Below are 19,830 nucleotides of genomic sequence, written 5' to 3' on the forward strand. Positions count from 1 at the left end.
TAAGTTGATGTGTAACTACCGTTTCTTATAGAGGGATTTGAATGAAAATATTTTTGCTTTCTACCTAATTTATTTAATCAAAACAACGCATTAGCTTGTTCACACGCTATTCTATGAGATATTCTCTAATTGTAGACCACTTATCTGTGTACAGCAGAAAGTGAATTTCCCTGATGGAACTAATTCTTTCAATTCACATTTTATACTTTCCGCATATTTTTAAATTAATAGTCCCTTAACAAATATAAACTTGTGAGTATTACGCAAGGACCACAACGCGTATAAAACTCGAAACTTCAATTGTTGTTGATTTTTTACGATTGACAATGAAATTTTAGGCGCATTGAAAATGATATTTTGGATGCTTATAGTGAATATATAAGAGTATCTAATAAAAATTATTTCAGTCATCCACCCTTCGACATGCGTCATACATAAATATGTCGCATTCGATTTATACCATAAATTACATCCTTCCATATCACACTGCTTTCCTTACCTAACTCTTTTATTTAGTTTTACATATATCATACTACTATTTTATTCTTTGAACTTGTCGAATGTTTGTATATACATACCCTGCATGTGGAATATCTTCAAATTATAATCATTAATAGAATCCATTAACATTTTGACTGACAAAGCAGTAACCTCAAAAATTCCATACAATTAAAGTAATGTATTTAACAGAATAAAAATGTAGGTGATAAAATGTATAGTACTGCGTAATCCTTCAATCTTATTTCACCATATTTGTCTCCTTTAAAAGTACAACTTTTCTCTCTAACATTTTCTTCTATTTTCAAGCCTAACGCAGGTATTTAGGTGTTCTGTTTCTCGTGAATCACCCGCTATAAATACATGCGTATAGTACAAACAAAGGTTAAACTTCATCTTGGCAACCTAGAAATTTTTCACCTTTTTTTATATAATCCCATAAATTTTGACGAGAAAATGCCAAAAATCCAAGTTTCAATGTTAGAAATTGACTGGTTCAAAAGGAAACCACAATCTAATAGGAATAATAAAACGCTTATTTTGGACTTTGTTAATAAGCCAAACAAATTTATTGTTATGTTTAATAATTTGGGTTTTTTCTTTGCTTATCGAATTACTACGTAACAATGTTCATATAGTGGGTGGATACGAGTCCCGTTCATTTTTTTCTACCATTCGTGATCGCCGCGCAAATGCTTAGAGAATGCCCCGAACCGAAATAAGTTTCGCGTGAAAAATTACGACTTAATCGGTGAAAGACCGTTGCAACAAAAGCGAAAGCGAAATGTTTTAAACAATGCGAGGTACAGTTTCGCTTTCGTTCGAGCCGTGTAAAATTACTGCGTCCGTTTTTCATGGAAAGCGAAGTTCTATAATAAGTAATGGGTGGCCTGTATGCACAGACGCGTGTCGCTATGAAACGTTTCAGTCTACGTTTATAGTAATTACGTTATGCTACAAACTTACAATTAATTTAATCTAACATAACTTATATTCTACTTCATTCTTCTCCACGTTGAAAATGGTCAATATTGGAAAATCATAAAGTAGAAACAAGTTATAAAAACTTGAGGTAAATAATTGAAAAAACAACATTACAAAAGTGTAACTCAAAACGTAATAGGTAAATCATGTTATTTTTCACTTTTTTAGTGAAAAGTAGGCCTCCTCTACTATGTAAAGAAATAAAGAAGGAATATATTAAACAAATGAAAATATTTAATAAATATACTTACTATCCTTTTCCCATGTTAATCACACATACAACACAGTTTGGCCCTGTAAAGATTAGCACTTGAATATCTCTGTTATTTTTGAGAGTATGACAAAACTTTATTAACCAAAGTTTTTCAGTATAAGGAGGACTACAATATGGCTATGTAGCGGTACGCGATTTGCATCGCAAGATGTTAGAGTTGACCGCCTGCAGATGTTAGGGTCTAAGGTAATAAAACCTACCCTGACTTTTGCAGGACGGCAGAAATTATTTTATTTCCGAAATGACTTTACGGGTGTAGAAAATTTAACTACCCCATCATAAACGTTGCCAGCCGAGTACCGCCGGGGCCTGTCCGACCGCGCGGCACGCGCGGTCCCGACAAGACCTTTTTTCCAAACATTTGGCGACCACCTTTGCCAGTGACCATGAAACAACAGATGCGGGATTTCCTACCCCCGCGAAGCATAGCTCCGCCTTCCTATCTTCGGAAAGGTAACGCCTTTCCTAAGATCAGGATATAAAGAGAGGAAATCCAGAAAACCTACTAATTCTTGTACCCCTTGCACTTCTCGCGCTTCTTGTCTACGTACTTTGTCTGTCGGTCTCTCATTGTACATCGAACACGCTATTAAATAAACAGACTATTGTGGTATTGTATTGTTGTATTGTGGTATTGTGGTTTTGTGGTAACACAACCACAGGCTATAACAGTTTTCCTTTTGTAGATGAAAGAATTTCGAAGATGTCAGTCACCTTCATTTTTTAAAAATAGAAACGTCGTTTCTTTTATATAGAAAAAACAGCTCGTCATTCTAAATAAAAAAGTGGTAACTTATGTATATCAAAAAATTATTAATTTAAGGGATATTTGATCTTCAATTTTGTTGAATTCTGTAGAAGGCAAGGTCGCGTTGAGATAAGCACAAAACGATGATAAATAAAATCTACAGAATTTAACAAAATTGAAGTTTAAATATCCCTTAAATCAATAATTTTTCGACATAAATAGGTTATTACTTTCTTATAAAGAATGGCGAGCTGCATCGAATAGTGTATAAAAAATATACATTTGTATTAAAAAAAATGAAGGTGACCTTTGAAATCTTCGAAACTCTTTGGTCTACAAAAAAATACTGTTATAGCCATATTATAGTTCTCTTTGCACTGAAAAGCTTTGGTTAATAAAGTTCCTTCATATTTTCAAAAATAACAGAGATGTTCAAGTGCTAATTTTTACAGGACCACCACCCTGTATGTGTCTGACATTTTACATCTTTTGTGTTAAATTTATAAAATGCAGTTCCGAAGTAACTTTGCACGAACTAACGAGTTCCCCTACAAGATTTCATAATAATATCGTTATTTGAAGAATCTGAGGTCCGAAAAGGGGAAAAACAGAACCGTGATTGAAGTCACTCTGCGTCATGTTCAATTTCGAAGTCATCTTTGTCTTCGAGTGTGTGCACAGTCCCTTAAATCATAAATGTCGTACTGGCGACTGTAAACCGGTGCGATTGCGGTTGTAATTCTTTTCTAGTCGTTCGCGATCACGTGGGGCTTCCCAACCAACACCTTTTTTTAGTTGTCACTAGACAGAAGGTTATTGAACGTGTCGCGGCGAAGCAAGGCAAACCGAGTGGAACGAAAGACAACGACATGTCCATTGTTATTATAGAAGAAAGACGTTCCGCGGCCTTTGAACGCCGCTTTCCGTGCGTCTGCGACTTCACAGTGCTCCAATGATTCTCGCCGTTCGGGTCGTATAGCTTTTAACTACACGCGGCACGAATTAGTCGAGTTCTGCGCGAACCATCGTATTTCAAGATGCATGCACTACAGTAAGATGTACTATAACTTTTCCGAAACAAATGCTGTTCGATTCAGCTGAGCGAAGGAACAAGACAAAGTATTTTTACGAGAAATAATCTTACGAGGATAAAACATTCTGACCTTGTCGAATTTATTGAAAGTGTGAACAATTAGAAAATTAGCAGAGAGGTTAGCAGATCTTACAGTAAAATTGAACGCAAGTCGTAATGAGAATCAGCAGAAGATACATTTTTGTACCAGAATCTTGAGAGTAAAATACGAAAGAAAAACAGTTAGACCATTTACACATGCGACTAAAAACAATAATAAATTACCATAATCTACAATAAACGTTACATGAATGTCTCATAATTAATGGTACATATGTATTTTAAGTCACAATAACCTTTTATTCATTAAATTTCTTTGAATATTGTTATTAACAATCATTCTATTAATTAACCCATTTATTTATGTACTACTTATATGAAAAATTATGATTTAAAGAGATTTCCTTTTTCAGCGATTCCTATTCACTTGTCTATTAGATTTCAAATAACAAATGTTGCGATAATTTTAGCGCAAGGGCTTACACTTGAAAAGGCCTCAAATCTAAGTTTATTATTGTTGTATTACCCTTATGCTAATTTATCGTCGACTGCTAGAGCACTGTGAAGTGTCTATGTTACAGTACCTCTCGAAAAGCCAAAGTAGCGTTTGTAACTACACTACAAACGTCAACGTTTATCTTATTCCTTCCTTTGCCCTTTTCGAGCTTCTTCCAACGCATATTAAACGATCCACGAGTGGGTACAGCTGTTTTCGAGAGCGACAACCGACCAGCAGGGCTCATTCTTCGATTGTAAACGGAGAACAGAGTTCGGCTCGTCCGCGATGACCCATATGTGTCTTTTCTTCTTCTTTCCGCTTCGGAGACAAATGCGCATCGCTTTGGGGATTGGTGCACAGAATCTTAATGACGTCTCGTCACGTATTCTACGGTGGCCATGGATGACACCGTGTACTCTTCCTACGGAACAACAAAGGGCGTGGCACGTTTTATGACGTTTTATTTACCAACGATGAGTTTATTAACTATTTTGTGTTCGATGTGTGTAGGGAGAATGATGGTTCCCAAAGGAAATTCGTCGGACGTATCTTGCTAATGGCTCTTTTGTATTCTTATTCAGAAAATTAAGGAGTTAACAAAAAATATTTCTCAGAACAGTGAACGTAGGGTTTTGACTGTTTTTTTAGGAACACCATTATATTTTATCCAATTATTACTATTTGAGAATACGTGCTTCTAATAGTAATTTTTGAAAATTGTGTTGAAAAATTTGGATAAAGGGGAAAGAAATAGCGACATACGCGGCAAGTTTTTGAAAACGACACATGCTGAAAACTATCAAAATCCTATATCAAAAGGGGAAATGAGAAAGTGTAAATTCTTGGAATCAATTTATTGTATATTAAATATACAAAATATTAAACATATTCTTTTCATTTTCTTTCAAAAATTTTCAACAAATTCTTCATATAGATATACACCATTTTATTATATCTAAATAAGTTGTATTTTGCAATTAAAGTGTATACACCACTAAAACGTATTATGTACCTCGTTACATGCGAATTACTAAAATCTTAACTCTAGATTGCCGGACCGAGTCAATTTGACTCATTTACGATTTTATTGCTATAAATATATATATGTATAGAAAAACTTAAATAATTTTTTTTTAAACATATGTTGGTTTTTAATAGAATTATGAAGGTAGGTATATGATCACCCTCAATATCATACAATACATACCAGCAATCTGTCAGAGGGAATCACTGCCAATCTAGTGTTAAATGAATGAAGTGTGCCATATTTATGTCGCAGAGTGTATAAGATTAATCATTCTACATTTTATTCTGGAGACTTTAAGCTTATCATTTAAGGAAAACAAAAAAATCTTTTAGAATTTTTGATAATTTTAATTTTAATAGTAGCATAACCTCATAGGTTATGGTTCATAGTTCACAAACCTTTCTTTTAATTAATCAATGAATACTTATCAAAATAAATTGTTTATTCGTCTCGTGTACCTAATGTAGATACAAAATTGTTCTTGACAGTATGTAATTAGCACGTGAATAATAACCTGACAAACTGGTAGATCTAATAGGAGGTGGTAATACCAAAAATATAAACAGTAAGACGTGATTACTCCCTTGTTCCAATTGTTTTGTTTTTACATAATAAGAAAGAAGAAAAATATTATACAAAAAACGACTTAACGACGATCTTGTTATTTATCTCAGTCAGCCGGGCTGTACCACTAACATATTATAAAAACATTCTTTACTTATGTATTAAATATTCGTAATATTAATTTAAAAATCTGTAACATTTAAAAGATTTCAAGTAATGAAATATTGACGTTTCTAAGTTCGCTGTAACAACCAATTCGAGCCCAGAGAACATAAATCATTAAGTAACTGATCCATTTTTATATTATGCATACAGACAGCACTAGTAGCCGTTAATATTCATCAAAATGCAGTGGAAACTGTTCATATAATTCGTAGGAAGCAATAATGCACGTGTATTGATCGGAATGCCTAATAGCGTTGTTTCGCATGACTCAATGGATCAAGCTTGAAACAGACAGTTGCGGTGTAACCTCACTGAAGAAATAGTTTGATTGTATATTTTTTAATACACTACTTGATGCTATTCGTTATTTCCTACATAAAAGTATTAAATCACTTATGACGAAAAATCATTAGTTTAGAAGATATTTTGAGATTAATATCGAGTACTGGAGTTAGTACTGCACAGGTCTTAGCACTCACATTTCTAAAGTTGGTATTCGAATGTAAATCCACTAACGAAATATTCCCCAACCGTTGGATTGAACGAGGTGTGCGTATTGAATTTCCTTTAAGATAGCCAGATCTGACACCCCTAGACTTTTTCTAGTGGAGGTATTTAAAAAATAAACCTTATGCGGAAGAATGTACAAGACCAGACGATCTAAAACAAAAAATTCTTCAAACATGTCAGCAAACATTTGTAGAAATGCTTCAAAAAGTTCGTAACTCAATTAAAGTTCGAGTAAATCGCTGAAGGACGTATTTTTGAATATTGACTTTAGAAAAGTGAGCACTAAGACCTGGCCTGTATGTACTATCTCCTGTGAACATTATTGAAATCAAAATATCTTCTAAACTAATGATTTTTTGCCATAAGCGATTTAGTACTATTACCTAGGGAATAACGAGTAGCATCGATTAGTGCTTTAAAAAACATACGATTCCATCTAAATAAACAATGTTGACCTTCACATGACCTCTACGCGTCCACATAGAAGAAAGATATTCACATCGGAAAGTGTGCTCCCAGATATCGTTTAACTTTTGTCTGGAACATTTGTTCGTATTATCAACAGTTTCGGAGATATTCGACTGGATCGATTTAAGTGGGACACCATGTAAAATATCTGCTGTCACAGTCGTGACATTGAGAATCATAAAATCTGTTTAACATTAATTACTGTCGCCGTTCTTTGACAGATCGTAAATGAAAGAGCAGAACCAATAAAAAAAACTTAAATTCGTCAGGAAATATGAAAATTTGCTATATACCGGAAATTTAGTCGACCGAAGAGTTGATGATAAAAGTCAGAAATGAAATATTTAATGGCGAGCAAAATATACGGACAATTTTGTTTCGTAAATTAGTGGCATTTAAAATCGAATCTAAACGAAACGAAGTTGTTCATTCATTTCAATGGTCAATCGAAAATCTATATTCGGTCGTTCGAGTCGATAATTACGATCTGGCCATAATAGAATATTAAATAATGTCATTAAGAGATGGCTCGCTAATTAGAAATCCAAAGCTAAATGCTAGTCGAGGAGGAACGTTTTACCAGAACTCCGCGTCTTCGAAGAGGCGTTGATTTATTACATCGTCGAAGAACGACCGATAAAAGCATCCTTTATACGCATGTAAAAATTACAGGATGCAACGGAACACGTATTACGGGCACATGACCCACGCATTCCCTTCGAGATGTCCATCGGTACTCGAATGCATGTTCATAAAATTTTTACGTATAATTTATAGCTTAATATAACAACAAAATGCCGGATAGTTTGCCTCACCGCTTTCTCTGGCTGTCGTCTACTTTCCAGCTTTTCTCAGCGCGCCGCGCCGTCAGCATGTACATTAAGGCACGCTTCAATTATTAACAATTAACGTTACGATATTATTTATACGCGCCATATACATATTAACGAGAAGTCCCTTATCCGTCGGCAATTAGAATTCATTTTACGCTACAGTTTATTCAGATTGTATGTTCGTTACTTTACACAGCCCGTGGGTAATAGTCGCCTTTCAATAAGATATTTACGCACCGTCATATTAACTTTTATTTAGTTCCCCGCCAGTTATTTTCCAAAGGCACCGACCGATTAAAGAAAAAAAAAAAAACGAAAGAACATCGTTGCGATTAATTCACAGCGCGGCTCGTTATGCAACCGCGTGCCTTTTACATTTCAGACTTTTTACTCGGATCGAACAGAGCCGAAACACTTTGTTAATTGCTCCTCGGTACCTTCATGAAATATGCTCGCATCTATATCTTTCGTTGTACAATAATCCGCGTTCCTACGCGGAGAAATCGTGCAGTCTTGCTGCCTTCGAAGAATGTACAATTACAATAACACATGTAAACAATGTAGCGTGCCCAGTTCATTATTATCTTCAGGTCTGTAATGGAAAATAGATAATACATTTTGTTCTGTTCAAATTTTCCTTTTTGTTAGTCGTATGCGTTGCAAGAGTAAATATACAGGGTGGTCCACACAATTGTTTCAGGTGCACCATTTATCTTTCTCCTTTGACATTTTCATGCAACTGCACTGGTAACGAAATTATAACCTGAAACAATTGCGTGGACCACCCTGTATACAAATACATATTAGCGCCAATCGTTTCGTGCTATAAATATTATGATCACCATTTTTTTTACACACTAAATTAAGTAGAAAAAGATATATATCAATGTAACAATAAACTATAATATATTTTAGCTATCGTATGCTGTGTGTACCTAATAACCATTAAATATTATTTTTCCCAAACTAGAATTATTTCCATAAGTTGTTACTATTTTTGATCACATGAACAACCGGAAATACAAACAAACAGAAAGTGCCACTAAACCAAATTGAATTTGAAATAGGCCATTCGATAGCTTATTCAAAGAAAATACTTTGTGCTAATTTTCAACCCTATATGTCTACATGGTGGGTAGTAATGGGGTGACAAAGAAAATCAGGTTTTTCCGTAATTTCTCTTATCCTCTTCAATTGAAAATTCTGAAAAATGAGGCATATTTTAGCTATTAGAATGCACATCTATAACTTTTTTCAGAATTTTTAGCTTCGAAACCGAATTTTAAAAAATAAAAAACCTTTGAAATGCCGATTAAGCAAATGACTTCATCTGCCATTTTAATGAAAGCAAGTTCATTGACTGTACTATTAAAGTTTATCATTTTAACTAATATCTGCCCAGAATGTGATCCAGTTTTAAATAATTTGCAATTATGGAAAACATAATTGTAAAAACACTGCTTGCAACACTCGAAAGGCCTATTTGCAAATCCAATTTGGATTGAGGGCACTTTTGATTTCCTTATCCGGCTACACCCTTTGAAAATAATTGAGAGCTTATGGATTAAAAAGAATATATACTATATATATAAAATAATGCAAGTACTTGCCGAAATGACAAAATAAGCAGTAATGTTCTGACAACAAGAATATTAACACTTCGTACTTGGTACTATAATAGAGTAGAAAAATTGAATGAAAAGATCAGATGCATTCTTTGCCTCCAGTGTGCCCTTTATATTAAATTACCGTAAACTGTTTACTTTAGAAAACAGCATTTTAGACGCATGAGTATGCAAATATCCTAATGCGGCTTCTCTACCACTCCTCAAGGTTCAATCCACACATAAATTTTATCCACGTTTGCACATAAAAGAAATCATAAATTTACGATGCATATGGTATAATAGATTACAATAAATAGCAAAAGCTTAGGTGTTATATACATACACAGGGTCACAGAAGGTTGTGTACATCCACCAAATTTTAAGTATTTAGGCGGGAAAATAGGTCTAGGATATTTCTTCATTTGTGCACAAAAAAATGTAACACATAATCAAAGAAACACAATCTCATAAATTAATCACCATATAATGTCCATTTTAGTTTTCAATACTTAAGGAGGCTTCCGGTCTAGATCATTGAAAAAATTGATTTTTTTTCTTTAGTACTTAAAGAATGTATAGTTAAAAGGAAATTTCGAAATTTTAAGAATTGCCAAAGTGTCTTTCAAGTGGCTTTCAAGTGTCGGTTGGCTTTTTATCTTTACGCAAATCTTTAAACACGTTTTTCTCGAAACATTTTTTTTTAACTGGGAGGACAACTATATGAAAAAGCTAATGAATCAATTTGAATTAATCTTTTTTTAAATTAAAGAATATTCTTTTTCCAAGGCAGTGAACCTCCAATATCTTGAGTTAGTCCTTACTCATTGTAACGTAATATTGGAGTTTGTATTATATAAATACCGGTAGATTACTACACCTGTGGGAGAGGACGAGGTAAGATCACGGCCGTTCGCAGGATGGGAGAGTACGAGGCAATGCTATCGGATGCCCAGCAGCCTAGGAGAGGGCAGGGGTTGCACCTGAACGCCTCTCTGGATACATGGGAGAGAACGACCGTGAAGGCCGGCCACCCGCCGAGAGAAGAAAACAGGGTAGCTTCCTGACCGTCTGAGAGTAGGGTCGCCTGGTTCCTCTGTACGTTTCGAAGAGGACGGCCACGAAGGCCGGCTGCTGAACGGACATGAGAAAATAGGCGAATCCGAATCGGTTGTCGTTCCCCCGGAGGGAGAGTATGGTTGAAATAAACCGGACACCCGATGGTATTGCATTATATATAATCATTTCTTAAACAATTCGTTTCTAACTCTCTCTCCTTTTCTCGGAAAACTCTATTTTGTATAGCAAACCAAACTATCGTTTGTAGCTATATTTTGGAAAATATATCCTATGTCCCCAGATATTCCGCTTCCTGTCTTTCCGAAAACCTTCAACACAATCCTTACGTTACACTACTTTTTTAAATAATTTACTAGATTGTTACTTTATTTATTTTGTTAGAAAAAAACGAGAAAATGGTAATTTATTTAGCTACCTAGTCCGGAACCACTCCTTAACAACTGCGACGGACTAAGAAACGAATTTGTTGAATAAATTAGTGCCAAGTCATTGTCAAAATTGGAAAATGTGCAGACCATCATCGTAACTCAATATTTCGCCGACAACGTCAAACAAATGAAAACAAAAAACTTTCTTTAGATTCCGAATCGCGGTGGACGAATCTTAATTAATTAATTCTAGCTCATACGTTGATGGTGTTACAATCATCGAACCGTTGCATATGTAACCTGTAATGATACAGTACGTTCTCCCATGTTAATCTCAGAAATTATACCACCTACGTGGTTATCTTACTTCAGCATCGGAATTTCATCCGCCGATTCCTAATTAATAACAAACGCGAGAATGCTCCGCGATGCGATGCATTGTCAGTTTACGTAGCAACAATACTTTCTTTATCCATAATGCATTTAACGTGGAATCGACCTTTTAAGTTGCTAACGAGGGAAACATTCGCCGAACCATTAACGGCTGTGAAATCGTAGACTAATTCCTCCTCCGGTGATAAGCTGAGGACTTTGTCGAACGAAGTGAGAACAGGTACCGATAACACTCTGGAGCGGTAAACCGCTTTTAAACGATACCGTAAAATATCAAGACTTAACAGTTATTAAAGATAGGCTCTAACAAGGACATCACCCAAGTTTAATACGCCGATTTTAATGAAATTTATACAGGATATAGTTTGTTGAAAAATATTTGACACGTATTTTTTTTATCTGTAATGATCCATATCTAGGGGTAAGAATAGCCCTCAAAGTTGGGAGGGGGGGGGGGACTCGGGATTAGACTCGGGGAATATCTCGGGATTAGAGGATCTCGCACAATGATTTTTTTTTTAAATTGTGTGTTCTCGATCAAGGAATATAGTCATATAAAAATATTTAATAAAAAATCATTCATTTAAACAAAATTTAAAAAATTCATCTTTTTTCTGAAATCTTTTTATATGAATACATTCCTTGATCAAAAACCGCAGAAATTAAAAAAATCATTGTCCTGGACCCTCTAGTTCCCGAGACATTAGCAAAAACAGGGTTTTCACCCCCAAATTTGAGGGCTATTTTTATCCCCAAATTTGAAGGTCATTATCATCCCCTAGATATGGATAACTGCAGATAAAAAAATCTATGTATATCCTGTATAAATTTCATTAAAATCAGCGTGTTATACTTGAATGATGTCCCTTGTAAGTCCCTTGTAGGTTGTACGATCTTTTACAACCTACTTATACCATTTAAACCTGCGTAGAAAGGAAGCAGAGGCAATTTTGAACATCTTTTATGCATATGAATCTGCGATTATTGTTGTATGTAATGTAGTATAGAATATTTATATATTTGTTCAATATATTTGACAAAAGAATATAACTTTATATATAACTGGTGAATACATAAGATGCGTTGTGTTTACTTCCTAACGACTGCGGAATCGTGCTGGGTGTCGGTATTCCTAACCCCACTCTAACTATGGCGCTCATACTAATACATATTACATGTTTATCTATACGTGTAATTGCCTACATTTATTTAATGCAATATTTTGCAAAAACCCATATTCTTGAAAATTTTGGTAAGATACATTAAGTGAAACACCGTTACGATTTATACGACCTGCTGCAAGCCTTATCTTATTACATTTTTTAATACAATCATTTAAAAAGGTTTGAATACGACTGTTAAATTCCAAATATTAAATAAAACAAGGACTTTAAATATCTTATGAAAACAAATAATACAGATATGAAGGTATGTTAATTATCATAGTCATAGCACAGACAAGGTATAGGAGTAGATCAATCACCCAACGTATTCTTCTGTCTCACGCTCGAGGGGCTCTGGAGCCCCCTTACCATTCCGTGTCACATCCTACCGTATCAGCCAGAACTAATATTGTGGAACCAATATTCTACAACGGCGCTGTTGCTGATAGAATTTTAAATCTCATGTTGGGGATTCTATAAATGATGAATGATATAAAAGAATGTAATTTCCTTTTAATTCAGTTACGGCTGTTACGTGAGTGCATCGAAGGAGACGTAATGTAGTAATAATAATAACATAACGTCTCCGGCTGAGAATATTTTGGTCGCGGATCGAATCCTACATCGAATGATTTTTTTTCGTTAAACACTTTTTTCTTGTTCTTTCTACTACATTATCCTTTTTCCCTGTGCAATTATAATTACAACAGTGTAATAACATATTAGCCAAAAAATCAATATTAGCCAAAAGTAAGAACGTAGTTTAAATTTAATTTTTAAAAATACGATGTTGATATTACTAATTTCATTTGACTAGTTAATTGCTACCTATTCAATCTACTTCTGATATTGTTTTTTACTCGCAGCATATACATATATATGATATAATATATATTCTAATAAATATCATTATTTGGGACTGAAAAAATATAGAACAACAATATTTGCAGTAAGTAGTTTTGAACATTTTTTAAATGTAATTAAATTTAAAAAACAAAAAGAATTATTTAAAAATACAAAATATATTTCAGTGTACACGATTAAACCCGATTTTTAACAATTTTTTCAGTCGAAATTTCACTTTGATATCTTTTTTAGTTCAAAAGTTATAGCAAAATGTGTGCCTCGCCGAACCGGGAATCGAATGCGCTACCTCCAGACAGAGTTGGGCACTATTTAGATAACAAATTATTTAAATAACAATTCGAATAAAAGATACTTTATCTTTATTCGTTATTCGAAGGTTCGAATAAAAAAAGTATCTTTATTCGACGAGTATCGAATAAATAATTTTATTCGACGAATATAGAGAATTTTTTTTATTCGAACTTGGAATAATTTTTTCATCGTTTATCTGTATCTTTTATTCGAAGGCTTCGAATAAATCTTCAAATAACTTTTACCAGCTCAAATAAACGGCGACGAGGTCCGACGAGCGCCGAACTTCAAAGACCTAGCGACAGACAAACGGCATACAATGTAAGCAGATGGAGAATCGCGCACGAATGGAAGTTTAAACTTTTAGATTTTTCAATACACCTCTATAAAATTGCGACAAGTGAATTGAGGGGCTTTTCCTGATAAAAATGAGTCCAAACTATCGAACAATTTTATTGATACGTAATGTTACGATAAAAATTAGAATCTTATTGAAAGTAGTCGAAATGATATCGTGTTTGGACTCATTTTCATCGGGATAAGCTCTACGACTTATTCGTATTAAAAGTATTATTCCCATTAAAAATATAAAAGCTTGAATTACCAATAATACTCGATTCTCCATCAACATTACTTATCAATAAAAATTGTTCGATTACACTCGAGTTTGGACTCATTTTCACCAGGAAAAGCCCCTCATCAATTCACTCGTCCCAATTTTATGAAGGTATATTGAAAAATTTTAAAGTTTAAACTGTCATTTGGTGCGGGATTCGATTCGGGACCAAAATGCCTGCGCCAACCAAAACTGTTAAGAGTCATACTCATATATTGAAATATAACATAAATAAAATATTTTATATTGCACTTTTAAGTTTGTACACTGTCTTCCCGAATGTAAAAATGTTCAATGTTACACAATACACCGACAAAACGGTAAGAAGGCATCGAAGCAATTGATTTTGATTTTTTTTTAACGACAATGCAATTTATAAAAAAATTTGAAAAAATTAAGAACAATTGTTTCAATAATATCTAACTACTGAATTTTTATAAAACTGGTATCTCTGAAACTTCAATTCGATATGTGCACTTTCTTCAAATGATTGGACATATCCAATTTTCTTAAACATGTTTGCATAATCTGGAAAATCTGGAAAAAATACACAGTAATAATGACGCTAAGACACAACTAACATAATAATATAAACGTGGTCAACTGCATACTTCGATATAAAATCAACAATTTTATGCTTTCGGATTTGTTTAAAAATCGATTTTGCAACCAAAAATTCTGGAAAAATCTCAGTCGTGTATGATATTAGGTAGATTATTCATGAATTTTTTCGTAATTTTTTGTTGAGCATGGTGCGACTAAAAATTAATTTGGTTTGGAAGCACTTTTGACCATCTTATCTGGCTTTATCTTAAAAATCAACAAAAAAAATTATTTTAAAAAACCGGCGCAAGAATGAATTGTGCGGAAGTTACGGTGTATATTTTAGGTGAATTTTTTTAGAAATATTTCTAAATAATAAAGAAAAATGTAAATGCGTATGATATATTAATTCTTTATGTATAAAAAAATATTTATTAACAATTTTTTGTTATATAAATTATTTTTATACCGCTCATTAAACCACTGTCAGAAAAATGCCTGTTGCATTTTTGCGACAGTGATCCAGTGAACGTAAACTTTGTTTATTTAATGTTGTAAAAGGAGACGGACACTGTGCAACATTGCGATGCGGGATCCTTTGATCGTTGGATCACAAGCGGCCGATCGTTGCTCGGATGTTTCGGCCGGCCGAGCGTCGCGCGAGGCGTCTTTTGATTTTCAGTCTTTCGACAGTCGTCGTAGCAGAGACATCGTGTCGCATGTATACACCAATGTAATTGTTACAATATACACTTCTCGTTAACTGTAGTCTCCGATGACTTTCCTACCACTCCGCACCCCCTGTTATATTCCTATTTAATAATATTTAACATAACAAAATTGTTATTAAATATTTTTTTATACGTATGAATGTCACATTTGTTAGGCGATAGTTGTTTTTGGGAGAAATCGAAGGCAGATAATTTATGGTAGGGTCGGGGTTCGCGTAGCCTCTCGAAGCCGTAGTTCCTGTCGACGGACAAACTCCAGATGATGTCTGGCAACTCGAAGTTGTTCAGGTACTCGATGGGGCGCATTCGTTGACACATGTTTGGAAAGTTGAGAATCTTTAAGTATGGCAGATGACCGGACGTCGTACAGAACAAAGATAGTCTTTATGAAGGATCTGGCCACGGAGTGGGGAAGGCAAGGGTGATTTCTGGTAAGAGGACTGTGTTAGACCGCTCAGCACTTACCCCAGAACCTTGGAAAAGAGCAGTCCATAAGAATTTTGTAACATCGGAAGCGGGATAGAATTCAACGCGCTTATTCGTGAAAGTCATCCTGAGTTGCGTGTGTGAACATTTGTGTATGTTGTTGCGTGCCAACCTAATAAATGGCGAATTCGAGTGAAGGTACACCTTCGTTGGAAACCCTTTTTCGGAAGTTTATGGAAACTTATATGGTAAATTCAGCGCCGACTACCTGTGACGGAGGTGCTACCAAAGAAGTTGACACAGTTCCTGAATTTAGTAGCGAGGTCCTTGGTGAGGATGCCAAAAAGTGGTGTAATATCGTCGAACAGATAACGGAAAAACTACCTTCCTCGAAAAGATTAAGTCTTGCTACTCACGCTTTGACCGGACCCGCGAAAAAGTGGTACAAATCGTGGGAAGGTAGTCCTAGGACGTGGGACCAGTTCCGCGAAGACCTGTGTTCGTTTTTTGTTTCTGAGGACAGATTGTGCGATCGACTGGTGCGTGCTGTGAACTATACAAGCGATTCCGCAGACTCGTACTCTCAATACGCGCGGAAAAAGTTAAAATATTATAGTGAGACACAAATAGAATTTAAGCAATCCGAGTTGATCAGCTTGGTGATTGGGCATGTGTCGGACCCAACTGTGCGACAGTCATTAATGAACGCGCGCTATCAAACAACCGCAGAACTGCCGACAGGGATAGTCCAATTCACAAAGACAGAAGCTAATAAGGTAGAGCAGCGGGAAACGCGTGAATGGCGGGACGAAAAAGGATCTACGTACCTGAATAAAAGGTGTTACACCTGTGACAACGTGGGGCACACAACGAAGTTTTGTCCGAAACGACCAGGGGTCGTAGCCCAGAAAGACGCGTGATTACCTGCACCTTCTGTTCGAAAAGGGCACACACAGAAGATCGCTGCTGGATTAGGGTCGACCCATACAAGACCGGGACGGGACCGGGGACGTTTGGCCGCTAGATTCGAAACCAGGGTGTAGGGTTTGAGTCGACGGGGCTTCAGTGTTCCAAACTATATTTCTGCTAGCCCCGGTTGGGTCATTATCTCGAGCGTTTGACCATTTCCAGAAGGCCTTTCGGGAGCGCGTTGACAGTTCCCTGCTGTGCATGGCACAAAAAAAATGTTTTTAGGGCCTTCACGGTTCCTTAGGTAAACTATCGGTATCTCCCCTTTACAATACCATGGAAATAGGAAACCTTCCTACCTCTTGGTGAAACATCATACATCCTTGTATTGTATGTAAATTATACATACATATATTGCAAAAACGAGAATAGTTGTTACTTTTTTTTTAAAGGAAATATCCACATTAGGAAGGGGATCATTCCATGTGAATTCGATCATTTTTTGGGGACTATGTCTCGAATTTTGATGACATTGAAGTATGTTGTGGTCCAAGAGAAAATGGGAGGCGGGGGTTGAGCCGGGTTATCACAAAAGACTGCTGTTCTCAAATAATTTATTTCTTCCTTGGTGAATGTCATTTCTTAATTAAAAAATATTAGAAATATCTTTAAAAAATGTGAAAAAATTTGAATAATTATGGCTGCATTTTACGTTTCTTCATCTTTCTCTTTAAAATTTCGTTTTGTAATTCGCGGAGCCGCAAAACTATTTATTGTACTATTCATTATTTTAGGTTCATAAAATTGCTGGATATTCTTTAGACATTCTGAAGTAAGGGTCGCTAGCGAAAAAATGTATGTATATGGAAAACTCCTAAATTCTTGTCCATGATAGCCTAAACATAGTTAGATGGAAGGTTCCCTGGCAGGAATGCGATGGCGTATCTATATCTTGTCCAATGAGACGAGACAGTAGACGTAAACATAGGCGCTCGAGTGCGACAGAGTTGAAGTTACCCTTACAAGACAATTAGCAAAGGACGCACGCTGGGTGCTTCACTGCCTTGGTCTCGTTGGACAGAGCATAGGTACGAATGCGCGGCCGATTGGATCAGAGTGCAAGGGACAGGCCTCGTTTCACGCGTACTTTCGGCTACAGTCGAGATATTGGCTACAGCGGTCACACATAGTATGTAGCGGGTTACGTCGAAGCCAAAACAATGGGACTACGGACGCAGCTGTGGTGGGGATAGGCATACCTAACGGTGGGCTTCTCAAGAATGGTGACACTTTAAAAATGGCGAAATTAAAATGGTTTCAAGTGTACGCTGCACCGCGACATTGCCTTCTTTTTGACGGCAGACGAGCGGTTACGAGCAGCAACCGAGCAGCTGTACTTGTTGTCCTTACACCATGTACATATGCGACTGCCACATGATCTAATACACTTATGAATTGTTAGAGAAATTCACTTCACGGACCTGTTTTTAAAAAATCGGACACTTCAAAATTGACGAAATTAAAATTATTTGAAGTGAACGCTGCACCGCGATACATAGCCTAGCAGCACGGTTGGCGCACGGTAGAAGCAGAGCCCGGGAGGCTGTTAGGCCTATGGCCTCCCGGGCCCGGGTTCACTTGAAATAATTTATTTCGTCAATTTTGAAGTATCCACTTACTTAAAAACAGGTCTGTAGAGGGGACACTTGGGGCTATAACCTCATTTTTTAAAATAATACAACGTTTATAATGTTCTTTAAACATTCTGAAGCGGGGGTCGGCAGAGTTTGTCCTAAAATTGAAACTTTCACGTAGTAAGGAGAAAGAAAACAGGAAAAGAGGTCCGTATTTTATTGGGGTATTGTGCAGTCGGAGTGTACAGGAAAGGTAAATACCATCATTAGCACAGAGGACATTGGTTTTTCCAAACCTGTCGAAGAATAGCGGTCGATCAGTCGTGCACTTACAATTGGCTACCTGAATCGCCGAACGTCGCGTCCTTACCTGGTTTTACCTGATTGAAACCTTGGAGGCTCCATAAATTAAAAACCAAAATTTCAAAGAGGCATCATCGAAGTACTGCTCTGTAACTATTATATTAAAAGAACTATGATATTTACTTTTTGACCTGTCAATCGAATCTCGAAGGATTCTTGGGGCTATAGCCTCAATTTTTTTCAAATTTTTACAAAGGTACCTGCTACGAAAACATAGCACTTGTTTAAAATAATTGCCAAATAAATGGTGAAAAAACATTTTCTCCAAATGACAACATTTTCGGTAAACAGTTTTATGTTTTCGCTATAAGCTTCCAAAAACTCATTTTCATCGGTGTGACAGTTCTAGTCTTATAATATAATGAAAAAAGGGTGACACGTATTTTTACGCGTCTGTAAAACCAACAATTTTTCAAACATCGAAAAGTCCATTGAGATTCGATTGATAGGTCATCATCATCGGTGAAGTAGTTTTTAAAATAATACAACATTTATAATGTTTTTCTCCCTTCGCCACGGCGACCGGGATCGCTGAGTATTCTTCGCAAGAATATTTCGTGAAACCCCGGGCCGGGCCCGGTCGGCTCTACCATAGGATCCTCAGGGGTATGCGGGGAGTAAACGGTGCTGGGGTTCTGGTAGCTAACCCCCGTGGTGCGCGGCACTGGGCCTTTGTTGCGAGCATCTTGAGCGCCTCTCAAGTCTGTATGGCATAGGGAAAACGTGCCCCGTTCCCGGTCCCGGTGAAACCCGTCTTGTATGTGTCGACCCTTAAGCAGCGCACAGCACGGGAAAACAACGGCTCCAACAAAAAATCTAATCCAACCGCAGGAAATCACCAAACGAATGTTTGCTATTCCATGGAACATAGGCTTATCAAGTTCCGCTACCACGACGATCGGGAGTACGACGGCTGTTATCCAAACAGAGGGGTTAGCAGTCGAATTGGACTTATTTGTTGTTCCGGAGGATGCTATTCCGTACGATTTAATCGTGGGCAAAAATGTCCTGACAAACAGCGGAATACAAATTATCACCAACACCGACGGTACGACGAAGCTCCAGGCTGTTCCAACACACAAGGAGGATGGACGGAAAGCGGACCAACTTTGCTGCGTCGCTGAAGGATTAGACGGGAAG

This window comes from Halictus rubicundus, chromosome 10, assembly GCF_050948215.1.
Source record: "Halictus rubicundus isolate RS-2024b chromosome 10, iyHalRubi1_principal, whole genome shotgun sequence".
NCBI lineage: Eukaryota > Metazoa > Arthropoda > Insecta > Hymenoptera > Halictidae > Halictus > Halictus rubicundus.